Source organism: Cannabis sativa, chromosome 7, assembly GCF_029168945.1.
Source record: "Cannabis sativa cultivar Pink pepper isolate KNU-18-1 chromosome 7, ASM2916894v1, whole genome shotgun sequence".
Lineage (NCBI taxonomy): Eukaryota > Viridiplantae > Streptophyta > Magnoliopsida > Rosales > Cannabaceae > Cannabis > Cannabis sativa.
The window spans coordinates 10,494,565-10,516,482 of NC_083607.1; positions in this window are offsets into that span (position 1 = coordinate 10,494,565).

The window sequence follows — 21,918 nt, forward strand, 5'->3', positions numbered from 1 at the left end:
CAATTAGAAACATTACTAATATAATTTCAAAAACTGATAGCTTCTTAGGTCACAAATTTTCATTTAAGGGTATATATTAGACTATCAGCATCAATCTAAACAGTTAGAAGTTTATGCCGCAAAATATAATTGATTTAGTATTGCTTAATTAATTGTACATTTTTAGATGAATGCAAGAAAGATTCTTGAATTTTTTAATATTTTGTCAAATTTTAAAATTTCAATTAATCTTTAATTATTTTTAAAAATAAAAACAAAGCTTTATTTAAAAAAGAATTGTCAAATAATAGAAGATTATAATTTATATTTTGTCTTGCTATTTATGGTATAAGTTTTATACTTTAAACTTATATAAAATTAATTATAAATTAATAAAATTATATATTTTTTTGGTCAATTATTGAAAGGACCGCGAAACGCGCGGTTACGTTACCTAGTATAAATATATATATATATATCTTTATATATTAAAAGTGCCTATATAACGGAATTTATTGGTTTAACAGAATATACCTTAAAAATTTTTTAAAAGAATATTCTGTTAAATTTAAAGATGTTAATAGGTTTCATCTCCCGTTAACAAATAAACCCAATAATTAAACCCAAAACATTAAACAATCTTTTTTTAAATTAAAAAAAAAAAATCAAAAAATTAAACAATCTTTTTTTAAATTAAAAAAAAAAAAATCATCTTCACATATCTCTCTAACAAACTATATAAAATAATACATTTTTTTTTCTAGAAACATAAAGTTACAGTCTAATTTCATTAACAATCATCAATATAAAATTTAAATTCTATATTAAAAAATATCTTTTTTTTTTCTAAATCCATAAAGCTACAGACTAATTTCATTAATATAAATATTCAAGTATGAATACATCAAAAAAATTCAAAATCAAAACCAATAAATATTCAAGTATTTCAATAAATTCATAAACAAATAAATCAGAACAATTCAAAATCTCAAATCAAGAAAATTAAAAGTTTAGATTTATAATCTTTACAAATATGAAAAACTTAAATAGATCTATCTACCATTGTTGTTGCCGTTGCTCAGTTACTGGATTCTTAAACAAAAACCACTAAAACTTATATAAAACTAATATTTACGTGGCTCGCCACGTAACTCTCATCTAGTATATCTTTATATATATATAAATATATATATATATTTATAGATATTTTGTAATAAATTATTAGTTATGAAGGGAAACGTTTTTAATTACTAATATTATATATCGATTAATTTAAGGGGTTTTTTCATTTATATATTTCAAAATAGTTTTTTTTTTTTTTTGTATTTTACCGAATTCTATACAGAAACTCCTATTGCAACTAGCTAAATTGTAACTAGCGCTACAACCACCCTAGAAATCCAAACCGTAAATTTGAAAGAAAAAAGTTAAAAAAAAATAGTATTTGGGGTAATTTTCCTTAATTTAAAGTATAAATACGTAATTTAATTTCTTGTTGTAAATAAATATTTAAATACTTAAGTTATAATTTAGAAGAGAAATGTTAAAGGGCACTAGTATATATATATATATATATATATATTTATATGATACTCCAACATAACTTAAATAACTACTACCATTTGATTAAAAATCAAAAGTTGTAAAAATGTCCTCATTTGTGAGAGCAAAAGTAATGCTCTCACCTAAGGAGTTCCCAATATATATATATATATATATATATATATATAAATATAAATTTGTGTTAAAGATTAAAAAAGAAATAAAATGCAATATAATATAATAGAAAAAGAGGTATATAAAATTCAACCAACAAGATAGATAATCACGAGAAAATAAATACGAGGAGAAAAAAACACATCGTAATTTGTAAATTAATACAGAGCACAATAATTATTAATAATAATGAAAATTATATTGTTGTCAAAAGAAAATAAAATTTTTTAAATTGTAATTTTTTTTTTTAAGAAAATGATAATAATTATTTTCTTAAATTATTAAAACACATCATTCATTATCCAAAAAGAAAAAAAATAAAATCATACCATTCCAAAAATCAATATATATATATATATATATATATATAAAGAAAATCTAATTAGCAAAGATATCATTTAATAAAAGGCAAAAAATAATTAAAAAAATATACTCGTGATCTCATTAAAAGATTCGAAAATAACAATTTTTTACAATAAAATAATTATTTTAATTTTATTATCGATTATTATTAATAAATATTTTTTTTATCTAAAATACATTAACTAATTATTATTGTTTAATAATAATAACGTACAATCATAATAATGTAAACTGAAAAACAAAATTAAGTAGCATTTTATTTATTTTTTTTTTTTTTATGAAAAAGTAGCATTGTTATTGCAATTAAATTGTCAAAATATTTTTTTTTATTATTTTAATTAGTCTCTTTTTATTTTCTTCTTTTATTTATGTTTGTTATTAGTTTTTTTGGAAAGACTAAAGGTATTGAGGTTCTTTTTTAAAAAAGAATAGTCATTATTAGAATTCAATATACATAAATTTTAATTACAATAACTTTATTTTACATTTTTTAAGGTTTTTTTTTTTTTTAAATTTTTAAAAAGTAGTGTTATTGCCATTAAATTATCACAATAATATTTGTATGTGAAATTAATGTATAAATTTTTTATTATAAATATATTATTGATTTTATAACTTAATGAAACTCAAAATAAATTTCTAATTATCTGATGCATTTAATATTATTATAATAAGAAGAAGCACATTTTTGAAATATTGTCTACGTAAATTTACATATAGCTAGCATTATCAAACTCACACCGCTCATCAAAAGAAATAAACAAATCATTATAGTAAACAAGAAAAAGAAATTGAATAAGAAATTAAATAAATAAATTAAAATAAGGAAGTAAATAAATTAAATCTTCAAAAAGATAAAAAAAAAAAAAAAAAAAAGAAGACAAATTGTGGATAAGTTTATTGAAATTCGGTGAAAATTATTTATATCGTTGACTATCTTGCAATTTTCTTATGTTGAGAATTATGCTTTTTTCTTATTCTCTTTGTTTATATTTTAGAAAAATATGTATACATTAATTATATTATATACATTATAATTTTATAAATATTTATACTTATTATATAGTGTTTTATGTTTGATTAGATTTTTTCTATGCAATAAAAGATAAGAAAGGCCGAAATTGTTACTCCTTTTTTTTATGCATTAATTTTTTTTTTAAAAGCATAACAACTATAATGTATGCTAACTAAGAGAGTATTATGCACCTATGCTCACTTTACAGTCAGTCAATGGTAGTTGGAACTCATTCATGGAGGAAGATGTTTGGAAGATGTTGTGGAAGATTAAAACCCTTCCTAAGGTTTTACATTTTACTTAGAAAGCTCTTTCGGGTTGTTTGCCTACACGTACTCAACTTCATAGTAAATATGTTCCTGTGGATTTACATTGTGTGTTAGGGAAGAGTCAATTTTTCATGTGTTGGTTCAATGCTCCTTTGGTCATTCTTGTTGGATCCGATCAGCGTTAGGTGTTGGCCAATTTGCAACAACCAATTTTTTTGACTGGTTTATGGAAGTGTTGGCAGTAGGCAATATGGAATTGGTTGAAGAAGTTGTCATGGTTGGTTGGACAATTTGGAAGGCTCGGAATGATATGCTTTGGAATGGTAAAAGTTGTAGTGCTCCTGATGTTGATTGGTTGGCTCGTACCATTCTTTGATAATGGACGTGTGCTCAGGCTAAGAGGTTGGACTCGGTTTCCCTGGCTTCTAATCGATATGACACAAGAGATCACTGGTCCAAACCGGCTGCTGGACAGTTAAAAATTAATGTGGATGGGGCGGTTTTTGAAGACACAAATGAGGTCGGGACTTGTTTTGTCGCACGTGGCTGTTATGGCCAATTAATTGAGCCGTTTTCAACTATTTTATCTGTCAGTTGCCGCCCCGAAATTGCAGAAATTAATTCTAAGTGTCAAAGAGGCACTTAGTTGGATAAAGAAGAATAATAAGTCAAATGTCATTTTAGAGACGGATTGCCTTTTAGTTGTTCAAGCTATTCTTAGTTCGGTATCTATGACGCCTTCTATTTTTGGTCTATTTGTTCATGATTGTCAATTTATTTTATCTTCTTTAAGTAATGTTTCTATTGGTCATGTTAAACGGTCTGCTAACAAAGCTGCACACTGTATGGCACGTGGTGCTTGTTATTGGTCAGGTCGTCGTTTTACTGATGTTCCCATTGCTCTTCAGTCCATTGTATCAGCGGATGTTTCTATCTAATAAAGATTATTTTCATTTGAAAAAAGATAGTATTATGCACAATTTAAAATCATAAAATTAGTGATTTTATAATCAAAACACAAACTCATAATAATAATATTAATAATAATCTGTCAATCGAATTATCTGACTTAAATATTTTAGTATATTCTAATTATAAATTTATTATCTTTTAGTACATCAATAGATTTATTAAATTATTAATTTTTTTAATATAATTATAAAATTTATTTCTAAAAATATAAATAATTTTTTTAATATAATATCCATTATAATATTATTATTATATATAAAACTAGTGGAGTCTCACCTGCTTCGCACGTGTGGCATCGAAAAATATCTAAGCACAACTATTTTTAAAAAAATAATTAATATTTTATTTACGAAATTTATAACATTATTAAATTGTATCCTCTAAAATATACATCACGGTGACAAAATTTTGTAAACTCTTCTATTTACAGAAATATAGTAATTTTGTTAACTTTTGTTCTTTTATATCGTTTCACAGCTTATGTATCGTTGTAAATTAATTACTTTTCTCATAAACATTGACCACTACTAAATTATATCTCTTCTTAAAAATTAATTAATTTTTTTTTTCTAATAATTAAAAAAAGCCAACCTAAAATATATTATTGTTGATTTAGATAAGAAATTTGCACCTTCATTTCATATGTTTTGAGAATAGCAATTTAGTATGTAAAGAATATGAATATGATTGGTAATATGAAGAAATTTAAATCTAATTTTTTTAAGTAAACTTATTAATTGTTTAAAGAAAGAATTTTAAATAAAAGATTACAAAATAATTTTTTATTTTTTAAAGGATTGTAAAAATATATTAATTTTTAAAATAATAGTTATTAGTTATTGATATTATTAAATTATTTTTAGTCTTACGTTTTAATTAATGATATAATAGTATTATTTTTAAAATTGAATATTATTTTTAATACTAAAAGAGAGTATATGGTTTTTTTTTTTTTAAAAAAAAAAAGAATAATCCTAAATCACAAAATATATATATGTGTTATCTCAATTTAATTATATATACACATAATTCTCTTTTATTATATTGTATGCTTATTAATATATATATATATATAGGCATGGTTATATTAATAATAATTATTAGTAAAATTAGCTTAAAAAAATAAAGAAGCATTATTTATTTAAAAATATACTTATTGATAGCAATGTTATATTATTTTATAATATAATAAGTGTAGATTAAAATGTAGTAATATATATTATTATGTGAATAATATGTATTAGGTGTTTGGTAAATAAATTGTGTAACATATAATTTATTTAACCTAAAATTGTAACCTACACTTTATAACATGGAGAAGAGTTACAAAGTTAATTGTTTTTGTAACTTCTTTTTGTTGATCATAATATTGTGTAATAAAAGAGATGTTACACAATTTGATGATAGGATTCAAATGGTTTGAAATATAGTTGTTACAAACTATATTAAAGCTCATTATATGAGAGAAATGAGATGGTGAGTTTGAATTCTAAGTGTGATCACCTAAACACTATATAAAGGAGTCTAAGATGCTCATTTTAGAGATAAAGTTTTCTATCAAGAAAGCACATTGCTAGAAAACCCTAAAAGGCTTGATAATTCCCAAAGCTATTTCCTAGAGAGTTCCCTTAGTGCTTAGAGATAGGGGGAAATAAGCTTTTGGACAAAGGTGTAATACCTTGTTCAAGTCATGGTGATCCCCACTAATCTACACTCAAGGTTGTGAGTGAGTGTATATATATATTATTCTCTTATTATATATACATATATTATATTACATGTGTTGTAATCTTCTCTTCTACCTTTCATATATATATATATAATATATAGTGTATATATATGTATTGTAACATATATTTAATCAATCTCTTATTTTAGTCCTTGTATTATTTTACAATAGAGTTGTAATAAATCTTGATTTTCTTCCATTGTTATAAAATCTCTAACAAGCAATCCAAACAAAATATAAGACAAAATGATCATTTTTACAAATATTCACAAAAGATAAAATTAAAATGTTAATTAAAGGGGAAGCTTAGTTTAGAAGAAAAAGAAATAAGTAGTGTACATGTCTCAATTGTTTAGTTTAAATTTTTTATAATTGAATATATAGTGAAGGCTAATTGTGTAATTTAATTAGTGAAAGCCCAAAAAATTATTCTCACTTTTATATAGGTTATAGATAATAAAAAGTTATTCCATTTTTTATTTAGAAATAAAAAGAAAATATCAAACACATTATTTATAAAATTTACTTATTTAGTAAAAATATTAACAACTACTTATATATATGAATTTCTGAAATAACTAAATAATCATAAATTAAATTTTATTTTATTTTTCAATGATTATAACGATCGCACGAGTGCTCAATCAACTTCCTACGGTACTTATCATCAGTAAGATAAATACACATTTCATTATGAAAATAATTAATCATATGAGATCATGACTTTCATTTTCATTTAAAGTAGAAATTTCACATCTACAAAATAAAATGTAATAACTTTTATAAGTGTATGTAAAATTGTTTCTTTCTAAAAAAAAAAAAAAGTAAATAATATTTTAAAAACAACTACATCATAAATCACAAGTCCAATTTATTAAATTAAGAAGTTATTATCTTTTTCTTTTATTTTATTATAAAAACACATGCAGTTTTTTTGTTAATTCCGTCATTTAATATTTGTCACAAAATTGTTATTTTTCTAAATTATATTTTTAATTTCAAAATTATTACTTTATTTATAATACATAAAATAAAATATTATATTTTAGATTATATCACTCAATAAGTATAATATATATATATAATTTACAAAAGTTGGATAACACCGCGTGAAGCGCAGCTTAATTCTCTAGTTAATAAAATAGATACAAATTAAACTGTTTATTTTGCAAATTTAGGTATGTATGCCGTTTTTATTAAATTTGAATATTTATTAACAATAAATCTAACAAACTGAATATTTATGTTGCACTTTTTCCTATATTTTAAATAAAAAACCCTAAATTATTCACAAAAAATTTTAATAAATAAAATAAAATAATATTATATCTAATAGAATTTGAAAAGTAAAAACATAAATAAATGATATTTAGGGGACGTTTAGTAATACTTTTATTTTTAAATTTTTCATCACAAAAATAAAAGTATAATTTGTGTTTTTAAAATTTTATTTTTAAAAACTAAAAATATGTTTTATCACCACTTTTATTTTTTAATTTTAAAAACAGAAAATAAAAGTGTGTTTGATAACTTTCATTTTCATTTTCAATTTTTGATTTTATTTAAGTTAGGCCTAAAATTGGGTCTGGGGCCGGAGTTATAGTCTGGGGCCAAGGCCAGAGGCCGGGTCTCAAGGTCCAGGTTACGGTCGGAATCAAAAATTGTTAAAAAATAAGAACTTTTTAAGTGATTTTTTTTTTAATTTTCAAGATTTTTAAAATCTCTTAATTAAAATATTAAAAAGTAAAGACAATTTTATAGAACATGTTTTTAAAAATATTTCCACTATTCTATAAAAAAACAAAAAATTAATTAAAAAAATATTATTAAACGCAATCAATATATTATAGGTAATAATATCTTATATTGCAAATTAATGTTATATCAAATTTATTATGTTATAGTTTCTATATAAAATTTAAATTATGTTTATCATAATTTATTTTGAAAGCAATTATGTTTATCATAATTAATATGTAATAAAATGTAGACATAATAATAATAAGTAAACAATATAAAATGTATACTGTTTATCAATTTCCCGTGTTCGAGTATCATATATTACCAGGAAGTTTAAACTGGTCAAATCTCCATCTATACATATACGTGTTGACCAATAGTTAGTATTATTTCTTTCAAAATAAGAGAAATTAGTAATCAAATTTCAAAGATGGAAGAGATAATGTATTATTTACACACGCAACACGCTCACGCCATTTACTTTTCTTATAGCTTAATTAAAACATATATGCACATTGCTATATCCTGAAAAGTTACGATGAATATCAATTTTCAAAGAAACTTCTGTTAGTTATATATATGGGTTGTGTGTTTGTTATTAACCTCGGACAAGCTTTATATTATTAATTCTTAATCCTGTCTTTAATTAAGACTAAAGAGTTACTATAAATTAATACGTATTTTCGTGGTTTTCTGGGCAAATATATATATATGGGCTGCATTTGGAGCCAAGAGAAGAAGAAAATGAATAATCCAGTACATTCGAAATATCATTCTGGTGGTGGTCACCATCATAATAATATTTCTATTATGACAGGTGCTGCTGCAGGCGGAGGCGGTGGCTGTGGTGGTGGTGGTGGGGGAGGTGGCTGTGGTGGTGGTGGTGGCTGCTAATAAAGTTGTTATTAATTATATGATAATATAACATTCGTATACATGTTAATGTAACTATATGTGTATTGTGAAGTAATGTTTTTTATTTATTCATTTTATAAGGTTGAGTGAGTATGGTGGTGATTCCTTAGGAACTTTAGTCTTTATTCTTGTTTCCATTATATAATGCCAAAATGCTTATGAATTACTTATTGATTATATTTTTTTTTTTTATTAATATACAAGGGAATTAAGCCGCGCTTCGCGCAATGTTGCCCAACTTTTGTAAATTATATATATATATATTGTACTTATGGAGCGATATATTCTAAAATGTAACATTTTGATGTGTGTATTATAAACAAAGTAATAGTACTGAAATTAAAAGTATAATTTGTTATTTTTAAAATGTATTAAAAGGTAACAATTTTGTGACAAATATTAAATGGTAGAAAGAAATTGCATGGATTTTTTATAATAAAATAAAAGAAAAAGATAACAGTTTCTAAATTAATAAATTGGGCTTGTGACTGATGATTTAGTTGTTTTTAAAATATTATTTAGACTTTTTTTTTTCTTTAATAGAAAGAAATAATTTAACATATTATTTTTGAATTTATGAAAGTTTTTACATTTTATTTTATTGTATCGATAGAATATTTTCTCCCTAAAGTGAATGTAGGATGACAATAGAAAATAAATCATACTAACTTTAGGATAAACTAAACTAAAAGATAGTAATCAATAGTACAAAAGATAAAAAAAAATTCTTAGACTAAAAAAATAAATGTAACTAAAATATTATTTGTAACCTTCATATATAGATAACACTTAAAAGATTTTTTAAACGATGTGAAACTTTTATTTTGTATGTGTAGATTTTTTTTCAAACAAAATAAGAAGATTTATCATAAAATTAGAAAAATAGAAAGAAAAGATTATAAGATGTCACATAAACTCCTCCTATACTTTCTTATATATTTATATATATATATTAATTAATTGTAAGAAAAATACAAAAAAAAATATATGTTACATTCTATTAAAAAAATTAATTTGGCAAGATTAAATTTTTTAATCACCCATAAAAAATAATGTAATACTAATTTTGGGATAAATTAAAAAAGAGAAAATAATTATCTATATATAGTTTATGATATAACACTCATAATGGTTTTTAAACCTTGTGGGATTTTTTCTTAAAAACTCACTAACAATACTACAATTATGGGCTTTAGAGGCAGTTTTTTTCACCTATTTTATGAAAAGGGAAGCTAAAGGGTGTGAAATACCCGCCTAGTTTAAAATTGACATTTAGAGGCAGTTTTTTAGTTAAAATCGTAGGTATAGAATTTAATTATATATATGCCGTCGGTTGGGGGTTGGGGTAAAATTAAGAATTTTTTATTAACCCTATGTCGTCGGTTATTTGGTATTAACCGACGTCATAGGTGCAGCTGTAATTCGACACGTGACACCTATGGCGTCGGTTAATACCAAATAACCAACGCAATAGGGTTATATATATCAGACCCCTACAGTATCGTCTTACTCATTTCACAACTTGTTGAACACGAAGAATAGCCAGCCATATCAGCCCCATACCTCTCGCCAACCACCCATAAAAAAGTCTCATTCTCCCTTACCCCATTTTTATTTTAAAATTTTCTATTTTTAATACCTAAACCTATACTGTAAAAAAGTTTGATTTTTTTCCCCTCTATCCCTATAACCGAACCTATTATAAAAAAATGTACTAGTATAACTCCGATAACCGATTTTAGCAGAGAAAACATTGAATCTCAACGTCTATTAAAGTATAAATATAATTTCTATTCATTTTATTAATGTACATTGCTATATTTTTGTTTTTGTAATTTATTTTTTTTTGGATTTTTCTATTTTATTAATATTATGTTGTGTGTGTGCTATAGGAGCTAGATTTTTATTGTAATTTGTCGCCGGATTGCATTTATAAGGTAAATATTTATTAACTTGATATATAATATATATGTACATATTTTGTGTTTTATTTTTGAATATGTGTTTACATATATTGTGTGTATATATATTGTGTACATACTATTTGTGTATTTTGTGTAATTGTATTGTATATATATTTGTTGTGAATGAGAATGAGGTAGTAGGGATTTAATTAGTTTAGAAATAAAGTTTTAAAATTATGTTAGTGGGATATATAATTGATTATGTATGTATATGTTATTTTTTAAAAAAATTATCTATAGAATTTAGTAACTAGTAACTTGTTACATTTTTTAATAACTAGTAAGTAATTTAATAATTAAAATTTTAAATTAGTTGTATATTGCATTATATTGTAGGTTGTAAGCTAATTTTTGAGGTTTGACATATTTTGGTATTGATGGGATTTTAATGTGCTATAGGTATATACATTCACTAACTTTTTGTTATTATAATTAATTATCAATGCATACATGCTTAGTGGAGTTTGAATATCTTAAATGTTCATCCATATAGTGAAGTAGGTTCTGCGAATACATGTACTGCGATCGGATGGGTGGATAAATTTTGTATTGTTTATGTAATTTTGTTTGTTCTGTATTGTTATATTTGTTTTTTTTTTTTTTTTTTACTTTAGGTACTTTTAAATTTTTGGAAACGTCCAATTACAGGCGTTATGCTGCCGAAATTTCAGTAAAATTAGAATAAATTTTACTAAAAAAACATAAATATTAAAGGAAAAGTACATAACATAAATAACTAGTTAATTACTTGCTAGTTGTAAGAAATTAGGTGACATAACAAATTTATATAAACTTTTTAATTATAAATGACAACCCAAACAAATGAATGGATTCACTTAAGGAAAAGTCATTCCAATTCTACCAATATTCCAATCAACTAGCCTAGTTAGTTAATTACAACTTTTACAACTTATACAACTTAATAACATGAATCAAACTAAAATAAGAATTTTAGTAATATATAAATTAATATGAATTAATTGTGAGAAACTTAGTTAGTTACATTGTGTAAGTAGTTACTAGTTATACTTAGTTAATGAATACTGAATTTTTTTAGTTAGGATATTTGTTATGGATAAATCATGAATGCGTGAGGAGAGAGACACACTACGATTTCATGAAGTAGGGTTCGATGCATTTTTAGAGTTTGCCTTAAAGAATTCTAAAAATCCTGAACGTATTTATTGTCTGTGTGTAGATTGTTGTAATGGATGTAAAGGAAATATTACAATGATTAAGGACCATGTGTATTTATGAGGTTTCAATAGAAGTTATATTACTTGGTATTGGCATGGTGAACATTTAGTTGATGATCCATATCCATTAGGAAAGCAGAAGGTAGATGATATCGAGGGTAATGATTTCGATGATTATCCATTGGACTTGCTTAACGAAGAACCAGGAGGAATTTCTTAATGATCCTAAAAAATTCGATAATTTTCTAAGTGATGCTGATAAACCCTGTTTGATGGTTGTAAGAAACTAAGATTATAAACAATGGTAAAGTTTTACAACATAAAAGCAGAAAATAGAGTGAGCGATAAATGTTTTACTGAATATTTAGCTACTTTTAAAGATATCTTACCATTTGACAACTGCTTTCCCGAATCTACATATGAAAAGAAAAATTAAAACTTTAAATTCCATAGGATTGAAGTATGAAAAAATTCATGCATGTCCGAAAAATTACATTTTATATCGTAAGGAATATGCAAACATTAATTATTGCCTGACTTGTGGTTTATCTGCCATAAAGAAAACAAAAATAAGGAGAATAGGAAAGTTATCCCCTAAAAAGTGATGTGGTACATGCCTTTGATTCCGTGACTGAAAAGATTATATCGTAGTGCTAAGCATTCTGAAAATTTGATTTGGCACGAGACCAAGAGAGTTAAAGATAGAAAACTCAAACATCCTGCAGATTCCTAAGCTTGGAAAAAAAGTAAACTACATAAATCCTGAATTCAAATCTGAACCAAGACTCATTCGTCTCAGTCTGTCTGCGGATGGAGTAAATCCACATAGATCTCTAAGTAGTCATCATAGTTCCTGGCCTATCTTCCTTGTTATATGTACAATCTTCCTCCCTGATTAGTGATGAATAGGAAATTTAATATGCTTTCTTTAATGATATCAGGCTCGCAACAACCCGGACATAATATCAATGTATATTTGGAATCATTGATTGATGATTTAATAGAATTGTATGAGAATGGTGTTCAGACCTATGATGGTTTTAAAAAAGATTTCTTTAATCTGAAAGCAGTGTTATTGTGCCCTGTCAGTGATTTTGCAGCTTACAGTAACTTATCAGGCTTAAGCACTAAAGGTTACGAAGGTTGTCCAATTTGTTGCACTAACACATGTGCTCGTCGCTTGGAAAATGGACACAAGATGTGTTATATGGGTCACAGACCGTACTTACCTACAAATCATCCTGATAGACAGAAGAAGACAGCATTCGATGGTACCGAAGAGGGAGATATGGCTCCTTTGCCACTGTCAGGGGAACAAATTCTCCAACAAGTAGAACTTGTAGATTTTATGTATGCAGAGATGAAAAAAAAATGGATTTTTCAAAGAAAGTCAATCTTTTTTCGTGTTCCATATTGGAAAAGTTTACTTGTTCGACATTGTTTGGATGTCATGCATATTAAAAAAAATGTATGTGAGAGTATTATCGGTACCTTGATATTCCCGACAAAACTAAGGATGGTCTAAATAGTCATTTAGATCTCGTTGAAATGGGTATACGACAATCTCTGGCACCTGAGAAGAAAGGTGAACGATTATATTTGCCTCCTGCTTGTTTCACTTTATCCAAAAAGGAAAAATAAATAGTTTACAAATCATTTGCAAATATGAAAGTACCTGATGGTTATTTGTCTAACATCAAAAAGATGGGAAATGAGGTTGAATTAAAACTAATGGGTCCGAAATCACATGATTGTCATGCGTTAATGCAACATTTTCTTCTAATTGCCATTAGATCAGTCTTGCCGAAAAATATTCGAGTCTTTGACACATGTTAGCATTTTCTTTAATAAGTTGTGCGGGAAAGAATTAGAACTGGATAAGTTAGATGCATTACATGAACATGTAGTAAAAACATTATGCAACGTGGAAAAGTTTTTTCTGTCATCTTTTTTTGACATCATGATACAATTAATGGTTCATCTAGTGAGAGAAGCAAGGTTGTGTAGGTCGGTTTGGGCGAGATGGATGTATCCATTTGAAAGAAATATGAAGGTACTTAAAAGTTATGTGCATAACCACCATCGGCCAAAATTATCTATGGTTGAGTGCTACATATCTGAAGAGGCTGTGGAATTTTGTTCAGAGTACATGGCCAGAGTTGAGGCAATAGGAATTAGCAAACGAAGAACTGACCGAGATGAGGTTGATAGAGGATTAAGGGGGAAAGGGACACTGGTGACAGTGTCCAAGCTTAAACTAGATCAAGCCCAATTAGTTGTGATGAACAATAATGCAGAGGTTCAGCCATATATAACGTAAGTAGCTTTTCCTTTGATTAACATTTCTTAAGACACGATAAACAATAACTTGATTCACCTTACTTGTTTTACCGTGACCGTATGGAGTCGTTACAATCAATGGTTCCAAGAAATCATAAAAATAAAGAAAAATGGGTTGTAAACCAGCATCGTCAAACTTTCATTGGGTGGTTAAGGAATACCATTATAGCAAAGTTGAACGAACCGAATCATGGAGTATCTGATGTTTTGAGTCGTATTGTACTTGGACAAACTTTTGCGGTAGCAAAGCATGAAGCGTACATTATGATGGGTAAACATTTTTGTACAAAGTCAGGAGATATTGCTCGAGAGGTTCAAAATATTGGCATACGTATCGTGGTAGAAACCATGCATTTTGCAAGTTCAAAAGATAGAAACCCTGTTTTAGGTACTATGACGTATTATGGGATTATTGAAGAAATATGGGAGCTCAATTATTTTGCGTTATGAATTCCACATTTTAAATGTTTTTGGGTAGACAACAATGTTGGAGTAAAAACTGACAAGCTTGGTTTTACTTTGGTTGATTTAAGGAAGAGAGGAAGCAAGAATGATCCATTCATCATGGCTAGCAAAGCAGTTCCAGTTTTTTACATTTCTGATCCAGCTAATAATAAATAGTTTGCTGTTTTATCGACACCAGAGAGGAGGGTCTTAGATAATGAAGAGGATGAGGAGAATGCTAATCTATGTTATGATGACTTCCTTGTTGGGCAACCAATTCATGAACAAGTTATGGGAATTGATCGTAACCTTGAGGAAGACGATGTTGAATACATTAGAAACGATATCAATGAGGGAATATGGGTCAATTGTGATTCAAGAAAACATAAACAAACAAAAAAAAAAGAAAACGTGTCTAATTGGTAACATGATATATAGCTTACTTTATATTGTGTTTGTTTATGTTGAATACGCTCGCGAGGATGAGGTTTGACCACAAATCTATGCTGAGGAGTTTGTTTCCCTCAATGAGCCACCTCTCCTGTACAATTTCGATGACTAAAGGGCCCTTGATCAGCAAGTATATCTCTGCTCTTACAATATCGACAATATTATGGCCCCAGCGTATCTGTACAAGCATGAGCGTCCAATCAAAGTTCACTGTAAAGACTACGATGATTCACATGCCTGGGTTCTGATTTCAGAAATGCTGCAAGAGGATAATAAAATCCCAATCTCAATTGTAGGGTCCAGATATGTTAGGGAAGTAGCAAACTGTTGGAAGTTATTTTACCAGGAACTTAGATCTACTCACAAGTATGTTGATTTAACAACCTAAATATGAACTTCTAAAACGATATGAAATTAAACACATAAGAGTATCAGAAATCTTACAGTGATTGCAGCGGAATATATATGTCTCCTCCCACTCAGATCTCTAACCCTTGATTCCTTTCTGTAGCAGAGTATAATCAAGATCTGAGCCCGATAGTCCTTCTTTGTTATCTCTGAAATCTACACAGCCTTCCTCACTATGATTGAGGTATTACTTGATGTGTGTGGGCACTACTCTAGCACTCATACATTTCGAAACAGTGAAGGAATAGAGAGAGAGAGAGGGTGGCGGCTCAGAGAGAATTTTCTGAGAGAAAATTCTTTCAAAATAATGCTGTGAAAAGCTTGTACAGATGTGTGAAACTCTGAAGCCTTTGCCTTCTATTTATAGAAGACCACCAAGGGCTATGATTGACATTTTGAACTGAGAAAATCAAAGGGAAAAGGAAGGTAAAGGGGCCGGCCTAGGCAATGTGGAAACAAGGCTTGCCTCTTTTCCAACTTTCATTTTCCTAATAGTTTCCCTTTTGTGAAAAATTGCCAATTCCATTGTTCAACCATATTAATGATAAATCTAATTATTTAATAATTAAAAATAATTATCGAATAATATATTATCATTTATTTTATTAATAATGAAACTAATTAAAGTTTCCTAATTAATAAATATGCCCTTCAAAATCTCTATTTACTGTTTTGCCCTTAATAAGTGCTAAATTCTCAAACTGACAAGTCTATCTTGAGAATTTTTGATTGATTAATTAAAATCAATTAAATGAGTCCTACAAGTAATATCATCTCAACTAGTGAGGGGACCATGGGTCTATATATCCGAGCTTCCAATAAGCAGATCTAGAATTTACCACTTAAATTCACTAACTTATTAATTCTTCGTTGAATCCACACATAGAACTCAGAATTGCACTCTCAGTATATAGAATGCTCTATATGTTCCACCATATAGACACATTATTAGTTATCCATTGTTATAATCCTAATGTGATCAATGATCCTCTATATGGATGATCTACACTGTAAAGGGACTTAAATTACCGTAACACCCTACAATGTATTTTATCCTTAAAACACTTAACCCTGTATAAATGATATTTCAACTAAGTGAAATGAGTACTCAATCATTTATCTCGTTTGGTTAAGCTCGAAGGAAATCACCCTTTGCTTACTATTCGCCAGATAGAAGCTATAGATTCTATATTTATGTTAGCGCTCCCACTCAATCGCACTACCGTGTTCCCAAAATGTATGTATTGCCCAGACTACAGATTTAGGCTTAACTAACAAATCAAAGAACACGAATAACACTCTTGAAATTAAGCCTAACCATATCAGGATTTAGATCATGTGATCTAGGATCAACTTATGATATTGAATTGAATAGATGTTTACGGTATGTTTCAAAATCTAATTCAAAGTTCAATATCGGTCCATTCCAATGCATACTCCATGCATCCAACCCGAGCTTTACTTTAACCTATGTTCTGGAAAGAACATAACATTTCTCCAAATGTAAGTAAACTCTGTTGTAGATTGTCATATCAGTGAAACCCAGTGTTCTGATAAATCTAGGAATACTTTATTCACATAGTCATGTTTATTTTCCACTGTGTTGACAACACAATAAACATGTTCAAGTATGTGAAAAGGGTTTGGATGAATTTATAAATCAAATAGACAAGCAATTGATTAAGTGAACCAAAACTTACACAAGTGAATGAAAAATTACTTCTGTTACTTTATTGATATAGAATAATCTGGATTACATTGAAACAGAGTTTTATTTAGGGCATAAAACCCAACAAACTCCCACTTGCACTAATATAAAACAAATCAGTACATTTCAATTAATCCTAAATTCTGACGGTGCTTTTCGAATGAAGTTACTGCCAAGACTTTGGTGAATGGATCAGCCAAGTTATCCTGTGTATCCACTTTCTCCACCAGTACATCCCCTCTTGCCACATATTCTCTGATAATATGATACTTTCTTTCTATGTGCTTACTTCTCTTGTGGCTCCGAGGTTCCTTACTGTTGGCTATAGCTCCAGTGTTATCACAAAGCAGGACTAGAGGCCTTTCCATTCGAGGAACTACACCAAGACTGGTGAAGAACTTCCTAAGCCAGACAACCTCTTTAGCTGCTTCAGCCGCAGCTATGTATTCTGCCTCCATGGTAGAATCCGAAATCGCAGTTTGTTTAGCACTTCTCCAAACCACTGCTCCACCCCAAGAGTAAACACCATCCCAGATGTAGATTTCCTGTCTTCAAGACATCCCTGGAAATCTGAGTCTGTATAGCCTAAGGGATTCAAAGCACCACCCTTGTAGACTAATGCATAATCTCTTGTACTCTTTAAGTATTTCAAAATATACTTAACCGCGTTCCAATGTACCCTTCCTGGATTTGACTGATACCTGCTCACGATTCCAACTGCATACCAGATGTCAGGTCTAGTGCATAGCATAGCATACATTAGACTTCCAACTGCAGAAGCATAAGGAATTTTTGCCATGTCTTCTATCTCTTGAGGATCAGTAGGACACTGTTCCTTAGATAGACAGATACCATGTCTAGAGGGCATGTTTGCCCCTTTGGTATTGGTCATGGAAAATCTCTCAAGAACTTTGTCAATGTAAGCTGTTTGAGAGAGAGCAAGGGATCTGTTCTTCCGGTTTCTGACAATCTGAATACCAAGAACATAGGCTGCCTCACCCAAGTCTTTCATGTCGAAGTGAGTGTCAAGCCATTCCTTGATGTGAGTCATTTTCTTGACATTGTTTCCAATGATCAAAATGTCATCAACATAAAGGACCAGGAATACTACTACTTGGTTTTCCTTGAGTTGGTAAACACAAGGTTCATCTTCATTCTGATGAAAGTCGTAGGTCTTGATGATCTCATCAAACCTTTTGTTCCATGAGCGAGAAGCTTGCTTAAGCCCATATATGGACCTATTTAACTTGCAAACTTTATTCTCCTGCCCAGGAAGAACATAACCTTCTGGTTGTTCCATATAGATGGTTTCTTTAAGAAGCCCATTAAGAAAGGCTGTCTTGACATCCATTTGCCAAATTTCATAATCTAAAGCGGCAGCTATGGAGAGAAGAATTCGGATGGATTTGAGCATGGCAACAGGACTAAAAGTTTCCTCATAGTCCACACCTTCTCTTTGGGTATAACCCTTGGCGACCAGTCTAGCTTTGAAAGTTTCGACTTCGCCTCCAGCACCTCTTTTCTTCTTGTAGACCCATTTACATCCAATTGGACGAAAATCTTCAGGTGGTTCTACATATTCCCAGACTTTGTTCTTTTTCATGGAATCCATTTCTGAATCCATACCGGCTGACCATCGCTTCCGTTGCGGACTTGCCATTGCCTGTTTATAGGTAAATGGGTCGTCATCAATACCGTCACCAACGACCATATTTATTTCACCATCCAAGCCATAACGAGATGGTTTTGTGGTAACCCTCCCACTACGACGAGGAGCGGTGACTTTCTGAACAGAAGCTTTAGTAGTAGTTTTCTCAGTTGCTACAACTGAGGGAGTGGGATGTTCCTCTTCTTGAGTAGAAGAAGATGGTACATTTGAAGGAACAGTATCTGTGAGCATTTCCTCTAATACAATTTCACTTTTCGGTTTGTTGTCTTTCATATAGTTATCTTCAAGGAAAGTAGCATTTGTAGAGACAAACACTTTGTTATCCCTGTGACTATAGAATAGTCCACTCCTAGTCTCTTTAGAATTTCCGACAAACATGCAAACCTCAGTTCGCGATTCCAGTTTGCCTTCTTTCTTTCTTAAGACGTGAGCAGGGCACCCCCAAATCCTATAATGGCGCAAACTAGGTGTGCGACCATTCCATAGTTCGACGGGTGTCTTAGGGACTGCTTTAGATGGAACAACATTTAAAATATCGTTTGCCATTTGAATAGCATATCCCCAGAAGGACGTAGACAGAGTTGAGTAACACATCATAGACCTAACCATTTCTAAGAGAGTGCGATTTCTTCTTTCTGCAACTCCATTCTGCTGTGGAGTGCTAGGGGCAGTATATTGGGATTCAATTCCAAGTTCAATTACATGATCTTTGAACTGCATATCCATATATTCTCCACCCCTATCAGTTCGCAAGATCTTTAATGTTTTACCTAATTGGTTTTGAGCCAAAGCATGAAATTCCTGAAACTTTTCAAACGTTTCAGATTTCTTTTGCATTAGGTAAAGAAAACTATATCTAGAGAAATCGTCAATGAAAGTGACGAAATACTCATAACCTCCTCTGGCTTTTACATTCAGCGGTCTGCAAACATCTGAATGTACTAACCCTAGGGGTTCTTTGGCACGCTCTCCCTTTGCAGAGAAAGAACGTTTGGTCATTTTTCCTTCTAGGCAAGACTCACAGACTGGCAGTTCTCCTAAGACGACATTTTTCAATGGACCGTCTTTGGTTAGCCTATTGAGTCTATCAAAGCCTATATGACCTAAACGTAAATGCCATAGATAAGTTTGATCATCATTATCAATCTCTTTTCTCTTAAGGCTTCTAGGTTTAGCTACGTTGAAAAGTTCAGTATTTAGTGATATTTGAGTATCAGGTCTTAAAACATAAAGCCCTCGTTCCATGTTTGCAACACATATATGAAATCCATTACGAGAAATTGAACAATTTGAACTCGAAAAATTCAATATATAAAATTGTGTCTGTAAACATGAAACACTAATCAAGTTTCTACTAAAATTAGGAATATATAAAACATTCTCTAAAAGTAAAAACTTCTTAGAATTAAACTTGATTCGGGCTGTTCCTCTTGTTTTAACTGATACCAACTCGCCATTTCCAACTTTAAGCTTTAACTCATCTAGGTGAAGATTCTCCCAAGTTTCAAGCAGCTGTAATGAAGAACATACATGGTTAGTAGATCCAGAATCAACAATCCAGGAGGATTTATTGTTCTCTAAAACACATGATTCAAATACAAAAGCATCACCTTAGTTTGAATTGTCTAGAAGCCTGGGACATTGTTCTTCTTTATGTCCCTTTCCATTACAATTCGCACATAGAACATGATGTCTGACATTTGTACTTGAAGAAGCAGCTTTGTTGGAGCCCTCATGCTTAATCTTCTTCCTCTGATTAAAGCTTGCAATGCTAGGAGGTCTCATTGCAATCAGATCCCGCTCATGGGCCCTCAACTCAGACTCGAGTTTGTCCATGTCGGAGGAGTTAGGATTGTTCAATAAGTAATATAGAACAAAACTGTTATACTCCTGAGGAAGACTATAAAGTATGAGTTTTACCCATTGTTCCTTTGATAAATCAATTCCTAGTAGATTTGCCTTTTGGAATTTCAGATTCATCAATAATAGGTTCGAGTTAATGCAACTACCAGGATGCATTTTCACACTATTGAGTTCTTTTGCAAAGATACTAACTAGGAGTGGATCGGGATGAGGGTTATTCATATTGGCACTACAACATATCAATAAACAGAAGTAAGGTTTTGGTTCTATAAATTCATACACAGGTTCAGAAAACAAATAATCACTTATGTTATAAAAATACTAAATCTAACATAGTTTATTTTCCAAGGTTTCCAACGAACTGATACAGTGTCCCGTTTAGGCGAGAGTCAAAGCATCATCCATTGAATAGAGTTGTCAATTCATCTAAAATGTCAAACATTCTAGCAACCTTTTATTCGATCAAGATTGGAATTCAGCGTTGTCCCGTTTAGGCGAGAGTCAAGGCAATTCTATCTTATGAGCTTCTACCATTGTTTCGCATTCTTATAAGTCTTACATAGTCGCCACCATTAGGGTGGTCATGAACCATATAAATAAACCTATAAGAATATTTATCTTTCGAGATTAAACGGCGCTAACTTGCTAATGAACGTTCCTCCATTAGGGAGGATTACTCACTAAAACAATAGCTATGTAAAACCAACAATGGAGATCGAATTTCTCTTTGATTAAAGCTCATTATTTAAACATGTATTTTGTCTAATCATTTATATTCCATATCTCAATAATGAAATATTACAAATTAAAGTAAAAACTTTAATTAAATTTAAAAAATGGAATGATTTTGAAAAATATCTTATTTAAGTTGTTTAGAAAATCTAAATACCCAACTTAAAAATATTCCTCAAACAATGACTTAATTAAATATTACCAATTAAGTAGTAACCACTTAATTTAGAAGATATTCCATTTTAAGTTCCCATATTTAGAAAATATCAACTTAAAAAAAATATCTAAAGAATCTTAATAACCAATTTCCAAAATTCCTCAACTTAATTTATAATAGGAAACTCAAAAATATTCAAATCTAAGTTGATTTGATAGATTTAACTAAATCTCAACTTAAATAGGAATATTTAATGAAATTATAAAATTAAGATTCAGAAAGAATTTAT